Genomic DNA, 8,191 nt, shown 5'->3' on the forward strand with positions numbered 1-8,191 from the left:
GACTGGGAATGACTGGTCACTATGACACACACTGACCACCAGGGGGCAGACGCTCAATGCAGGAGCTGCCCCCTGGTGGTCAGTGCGCTCCCACAGGGGGAGCTCTGCTCAGCCACAAGCCAGGCTGATGGCTGCCAGTACAGCGGTGGTGGTGGGAGCCTCTCCCGCCTCCTCAGCAGCACTAAGGATGTCTGACTGCAGCTTAGGACTGCTCCCCGCTGGCAAGTGGACATCCCCCGAGGACTCCCAGGCTGCCAGAGGGATGTATGACTGCCAGCTTAGGCCCAATCCCCCGGGGAGCGGGCCTAAGCCAGCAGGTGGTCATCCCCCGAGGGGTCTCAGACTGTGAGAGGGCACAGGCTGGCATGAGGGACCCCCCCCAAGTGCACAAATTTTGTGCACTGGGCCTCTAGTTATATTAATATAATCATATGTTACTATTACAAATATTAGTAATCATATATTATTGAATACTATATTAAGACTTGTTGTCTTAAAGCCAGGTGAAATCAATTATTAAACAATCACATTTAATAAATTCCCTTAGCTGAAATACTACCAAGACTCATATAGAACTATTTAATTATTATAAACATATTTATAACATATTAAATATCATGAAATAAATATAAATTATTAATTTATTTAAATATCAAAAAAGATTTCAACACCTGCTTGGGGCAGTTGATATGTTGAGATCCATAGTTCGCTCAGCTTCACTATTGTTTTAGGTGAAGGGGTTGTAATTCATTCTTTTAATTCTCGTTAATATAACTGTCCACTGAAACTCTAGCTTTTATGTTCTGAGGAAAGTTATTGACTTGTTTGCATTTCCTTACTTAGCCTATTCAATTCATTGGATGATAAGTCCATTGGGAGAAAATAAACAGATGGTGGAAAGACATTTGTTTAGGGCCCATCAGAATAATTACCAATGTAAAGATAATAATTGTAAGTTGAAATGGTATCTTAAGTGATATTATCAATTTGCCAGTAGCTATCATAAAATACAACATAAATGAATTTATCTTCAGTGTGATTTTTAATTTCAATTTTACAATTTCTGTCACTCTAACTGCAACAGAATTTACTTTCCTTAAGATTAATATAAATATATTATGGAATTGTATACAACAACATTTACCAGAGTTGACATTACTCAGCAAAAAGGCATGGAATAGAGTGGTTAAGAATATGGGTTCTGGGTCCCCAAGTCTTCGTGATGATACCATTCTCTTCCCAAAATGAAATTCCAGGATCCTTACCTTTATAAAGGTGACATTTGGTTTCTTTTTTGTTTTCAATATTGGGAAGGATTTCAAACTGCCTTTGCTTGGCTTTTTTGCATCCATTTTAGTCCTGTAGAGGGAGAGTAAAAAAATCAATTGGCAGTAGGAGCAAAATGTAAGTAATGGCCCCCAAATGCACAGATGCAAAGAATTAGTGGAAATGCAAATTAGTGCAGTTACTATAGAAAACAGTATGTAGTCTCCTCAAAAAATTAGGAGTAGAGTTACCATATGATCTAGCAATGCCACCTTGAATTTTTACCTGAAAAGTAAACATTTATTCATTAAAATATGTACACCACTATGTTCATTGCAGCATTATTTACAATTGCCAATACAAGGGAAACAACCTAAGTGTCCATGGACTAATGATTGGATAAAGAAGATGTGGTACATTTCTACAATGGAATCTTACACAGCCATACAATATGAGATATTGCCATTTGCAATAACGTGAATAAATCTTGAGATTATTGTGCTAAGTAAAATAAGTTAGACAGTGAAGGACATGAACCATACAATTTCACTCATATGTGCAATATAAAGCAAACTAGCAAAACAAACAAAATCAAACTCATTGATACAGACAACAGAATGGTGATTACCAGAGGGGAAGTGGAGTAGAGGGAGGGCAAAGTGGGTAAAGGGGTTCAAACATATAGTAATGGAAGAAAAAGACTTCGAGTGGTGAGCATGCATTAGGGCACACAGATATCAAATTATAATCTTGTACACCTGAAAATTATAGAATGTTATTAACCAGTGTCACTCCAATACATAAAAAAGATACTAATTAAAGAAAAAAAGCAGATGAGTGGATTAAAAACTTTGGCACATCTACACAATGGAATACTATGCCGCAGTAAAAAAGAAGAAACTCCTACCATTTGCAACAGCATGGATGGAACTGGAGAGCATTATGCTAAGTGAAATAAGTCAGTCAGAGAAAGATAAATATCACATGATCTCACTCATTTATGGAGTATAGTGAACAACATAGACTGATGAACAGGGACAGATTCAGAGACAGAGAAGCAGCGATCAGACTGTCAAACCTCAGAGGGAAGGTAAGGGAGGGTGGGGGTAAGGAGGAGAGATCAACCAAAGGACTGGTATGCATGCATATAAGCCCAACCAAGGGACACAGACAACAGGGGGATGAGAGCATGGGTGGGGGGGGTTTGGGGGGTTGAGGTCACATATGTAATACCTTAATAAATAAAGAAATTAAAGATTGAAAAAAAGAAGAAGATTCTGCTGTCATATGTGAGACATGTATGGATCTTGAGCATGTCATGCTATATGAAGTAAGTCAGACAAAAAATGTCAGGGACCATATGATTTCACTTATATGTGGAATATAAAATTGAAAGCATGAAGAAAACATACAAAAACTCATAAACAGGGAAAGGGGGTGAGGTGAGGTAGAAAGAGTAAAGGGGGTCAAATATATGGTGATGGAAGGAGATTTGACTTTGGGTGGTAGGCACACAATGTGTCATAGAATTGTACATCTGAAACCTATATAAGTTTATTAACCAACTAGGAGCCCAGCGCACAAAATCACGGGGTCCACCCACCCACCCACCACCATGCCTTGACACCCTAACCTTTCCACACAGAGCTCCAGCATGCCTGGCCTAGCCTCCGACCCCTCTTGCCTTCTCTGGCTGCTTCAAGCCCTTCCCTCAGTCCCTTGAGTCACCTCAGGCTGGTCCTGCCTTCTCCAGGGGCCTCCCTGATTCCACCCTGTCTCCCGAGCAAACAGCGGCTCTGCCACATCATGGCGCCAGAGGAGATCATGGAAACCTCCTGCCTGCTGCGCTCTGAGTGGGAGTGGTGGGTGGTGATGGACTGGTGAGGGGGGCACTACGGGCTCTCACCCCTGCCCTCCCAGGCACGGGCCTCCTCTGGGCACCTCCCCGCTTCCACCCCATCTCTAGGAGCAATGCCCTGCTGCACACATGCAGGCAGCCTCCTCCTTAGCAGTCGTGACTGTGACACCATTAGGACCAATTAGCATATTACCTCTTTATATATATAGATGTCAACTCAATAAATTTTTTTAATGTATTTTTTTAAATATATTTTATGGATTTTTTACAGAGAGGAGGGGAGAGGGATAGAGAGAGAAACATCAATCAGCTGCCTCTTGTACGCCCCCTACTGGGGATGTGCCCACAACCAAGGTACAACATGCCCTTTGGAATCGAACCTGGGACCCTTGAGTCCGCAGGCCGACGCTCTATCCACTGAGCCAAACCGGCTAGGGCTCAACTCAATAAATTTAATAACATTTTTAAAAAAAGAAGCTTCTGGATGACATGTTTTACAAAAGAAGAGTACAAACCAAGAAAATAGAAGAGATGGGATCCAAGAAACAGAAAATGCAATGGATAGGAAGTGAAGGTAAATCCCAAGATATCAGCTATGAAGTAAGCAGTCAGTCCATACTGGAGCAGGGAATTTGAGGGTTTCAGAAAGGATGCTTCCAGGGGCAAAATGGAAATATTATTTTTATTTTTCACTAAATAAGTATCTATGGAGAACTTACATTTTAGAGCCTTTTTTAAGGCACTGAGGACACAATTATGAACAAAACAAAGTGTCTAACTTCTTAAAATTTGCATTCTAGTGAAGTTCAAAGATGAACTATGTCATCTGACAAGCTTATGGAAAATTATTACAAATCTCTCAACAGAACTGTTGAAGTATGCTAGAAAATTTTGTCAAATGTAACACAAAACAAAATTTTAAAAAACTGTAATAGTCAATAAGTAACTCCAGGAAAAGCAAAAAGTTGAAAAAGAAACTAAATGTGTTTGTTCACTAATTGGCTCAGCAGTGAATGATTATTTGTATAAACAGAGTAGTAAACGTATAATATAGATTTAAACAAAAAAACAAGATGTATTGCGAAGATGTGGTGTGAGGGAGGAGAGTATATATGTGAGCTAAAATATAAATTTAATAAAATATTAGCAGATAATGTCTAAATGTGAATTAAAACTGTGTGTGTGTGTTAGTTAGAAGAATGGAGGTAAGTATTGGAAAAAAAATAGCTATAGATTTAAAAGCGATTGCCTCTAGGGGATGAGACAGGCAGAATGGGGCAAAACACTGACTTTTCACTATAAGCCTTTTAGAATGATTGGACTTTAAAAATAAACTTTGCAAATAACACTTTAATCTTTAAAATTTTATTTCAAAAATATCTGAATATGTCAATTTATCAGAACTTCTTCCTAGAGCTATGCAGAACATATGATGACTATTAACATTGCCAAAGGTGAGATTTCCCTACAACTTAAAGGTGATCATTGACTATTCTACATTAGACTTCTATGCAATCTACATTATTAGCCAACAATTCCATTTTTAGTTGGGTTACCATATTTATAGAACCATCAGTGCTTGTGCAATCATTTTAATATGCTATTGCATTTTGTTCTATTATTTTATTAAAATGACTCTAAATGAAAATGAGAATCTCATTAATATAACCCAGTTGAGGCAAATATTATTAGACAAACCCAAAATGACAAATCTTTAACTTCATTCTGATATGTATTTGGCTTAATTTTAGTCAATGGTTGTTTCAATTATTAATTTAAAATTCAATTTTAAATGTATAAAAATTCTAGCCATATTAGCCATTTAAGAGTGTTCTAAAGGCAAAATATAATTATTAAATAAGTAATAATTTAACTTTCTGAGAACAGAACCACACAAATAGCATGCAAACAAATTATTTGACTTTTGCACAGTGGACTCTTACCCAAATTTTCAGGAAGACATTATATAAGAAAACTGGGATCTGAAAATAGAGGCATTGTGATGGTAAGTGGAGACTTAGATTTTGAAGCAAGTTTAAACCTGAGTCCTATCTCAAGGCCTTAAAAATCTAGGCATATACTTGTTTTCCTCTTAATTACCATATTTCAAAATGAATAAATTAATGAAGAAATACGAAACCTGGAGACTTTTCCAACAATGATAATGACAGCACATATCCCTTGCTGACTAGAAATAAAAAGTCATCAAGATAACCCTTCAGCAAAAAAATAAAATATTTATGAAAAATAACGGATTCCAAGCTGGTGTGTGCAGGCAGGGCAAGCCACATGCAAGAAGAGAAATAAACAACAAATAGGAAGCTCATTTATAAAGAGAAAGAGAAAGTTAGGGGAGGGGTTGTAACTGCCCTCAAGTTATATTATAACCATAGAGTTCTTCCTATAGGGCTTTCTGAACCAACATAGGCTGTGAGAGCTCCTCCTTATAGGCCTTCATGATTCCTATCTTGGTTAAGATTCATCATAAGTTTTGACATTTTCCCCTTTTGATCAAGATCTTTGAAGGAATTGCTGATCAACATTTAGGTCTTCCTATTTCAGCAGACTTTTGTCCCTTGATGCCAGGAAGAACCTTTTCTGCGTATTGTGTACCACATTGGAAGGAAAATGCATCATCTAAAAAGTGCTTGTGTGCAGGTTTGACAAGTATCAGGACCAGAGTTGATAGGGGCCCTTCTGGCAAAGCTGAAGGTATTCTTCTTGGAGGTGTCTTTTTCAGTAAACAAAATCTTCAGGTCACAGGGTGTGGTGTTTGGAGAGTTTACCATCTCAGAGTGCACTGTGAAAAGATTACTCTACCAAAGCATGATGATTTTCAATAGAAGCAATGAAGCCTTTACAATATTCAAGTATTCCTCTATTTATCAGCTGAGAATCAAAAGAAGCAGGATACAAATGCATGGGGTGTCCTGTAATTATCTCAAAAGGTGAGATTTTTATTATCTTAGAAAGGGTAGATCTCAGATTTAAAATAACTAATAGCAACAATTTTGACTAAGATATTTGAATGGTCTCTACAAGTTTTTCCAATTGAATCTTAATAATACTGTTGATATGTTTGACTAAACCTGAGAATTGAGGGTGGTAAGCACAGTGAAAAAGTAAAACCAGCCAAATGTCACAAACTTGTTGAAGCACCTGACCAGTAAAATGGGTTCCTTGATCACTATGGAGTTTGAATAGAGTTCCCAGGTAGGGATAAACTTTTATAACAGGATTTTAGCCACATAAGAGGCCGTAGTTTGTCTACAAAAGAAAGCTTCTGTCCAATAAGAAAATGTACAGATCATGACTAAAACAAATTTATATCTATGAGATGTGGGAGGCTATATGAAATCCATTTACCAAACCTCAAATGGTCCATTAGGCAATTTAAATTGTCCAGGGGCAGTGGGAATGGAGCAGTGAGAACAATCTGGGTTATATTTTGGATAGGTGGGACAAGTGAGGTAGTCTTTTTTCATGGCCTTATTAATATTTCCCACCAATATTGATTTATAAATGCTATCATTTTGTCAGTGGACCAATGGTTTAATGCATGTACAGTGGTTCAGAAGGGGAATTTTAGAGCCTATGGTAGGACTGGGTTGTTATTTAGTCCAAATTAGAGCTTTTCCTTTTTTTATTGAACCAATAATTGTTGGATTCCCAATATTGTTTCTCCTTTTCTGAAGCCAACTGTTGGGCTTCTCTGGCCTGTTTTCTAAGTTATCAGCTGGGAAAATATCCTCTTGGACCATGACAAAGGTTTGACTCTTGTTAGTTCCTTTGAGGGAAGAATTCCTGGCTGAAGTGTCAGCAAGGTTATTTCCCTTAGCTTCCAGAAAGTCGTTAAGAATGCCCTGGTATCTTAATACTAGCCAGAACAGCAGGTAAAAGTATATCATCTAAAAATCCCTAAACATATGAGCCATTTTTAAAAAAAATTTCCACTAGAATTAGAGAAACCATGTTGCTTCTATAACATTACAAAATCATGAGCTACTCTGAAAGCATATTTACTGTCAGTATAAATATTGGCAGTTTTATCCTTGTCTAAAATACAAGCCTGAATAAGAGCATATAATTCAGCCTGTTGGGCTGAAGTAGCCAAAGGTAAAAATGATGCCTCAACGACTTCAAAAATTGTTACAATAGCATAACCAGAACAGTACTTACCATTTTCACTCTTTAAATATAATCTTCTATAAACCATGAGAAGTTCGTGTTATCTAGAGAATTTTCCTCAGAGCATCGTGAGGATTCAGGAGATGATCCATTTGTATTAAACAGTTGTGAGGAGCTTAGGGAATTGTTTATCTATGGCTCACCATTCAGCTTTAATTCAGGTAATATATGAAACTTAGGCTTTATTAGGCTTAACTTTAGAAGGTACTGATGGGTTCAGAGGAGGAGTGAGAGGAGATTTGGAGGAGAATGACACTAGAGGTGGAGTTGGAGGCAAGGAAGTCAGGAGTGGAAGGCAAGATGTTGCAAAACTGGAGACTGAGAAAAATAAGTCCATGGGAAAGGGCAAGAAAGTGATGGAAGCAAGAAGCACAAGACTTCAAAAGTCATCTTCTCTTTCTTTAAAATGTGTCAGTCTCAATTATTTCTAAAATTTTATTTCACAGAGAGGCAACTTTAGATCCCTGGTAATATTTGGAAGCCTGAAAATACCACTCAAAATAGGTGCTCCATTAAGTTTTCTAATTTCAGAGCTATGATTGTCAAACTCATTTTTTTAAAAAAAGCAAGTGTGGGGATCTCCAATGTTCCCCATAATAACCACTGGCTTTCTAAATTATATTTGGTTGGATCAGTCCGTTTACTTAAACGTGCATGTTAGGAGGGACCACAGTTTTTAAACATAAATTCAGCCAGGGTCCCTGTCTGGGGATGCCCTGAAAATATTTAGATAACTGAGACCCCATTTTTTTCAGAGACTTTTCTCTAGAGCAGTGGTTCTCAACCTTGGCTTACTAATGTTGTGGCCTCACCCCATAACAAAGAAACAGAATTTCCGGAGGATGAGGCCCAGAAATCAGGATTTTAAAAAGATTCCCA

Source organism: Myotis brandtii, unplaced genomic scaffold (genome assembly GCF_000412655.1).
Source record: "Myotis brandtii unplaced genomic scaffold, ASM41265v1 scaffold574, whole genome shotgun sequence".
NCBI classification, from domain to species: domain Eukaryota; kingdom Metazoa; phylum Chordata; class Mammalia; order Chiroptera; family Vespertilionidae; genus Myotis; species Myotis brandtii.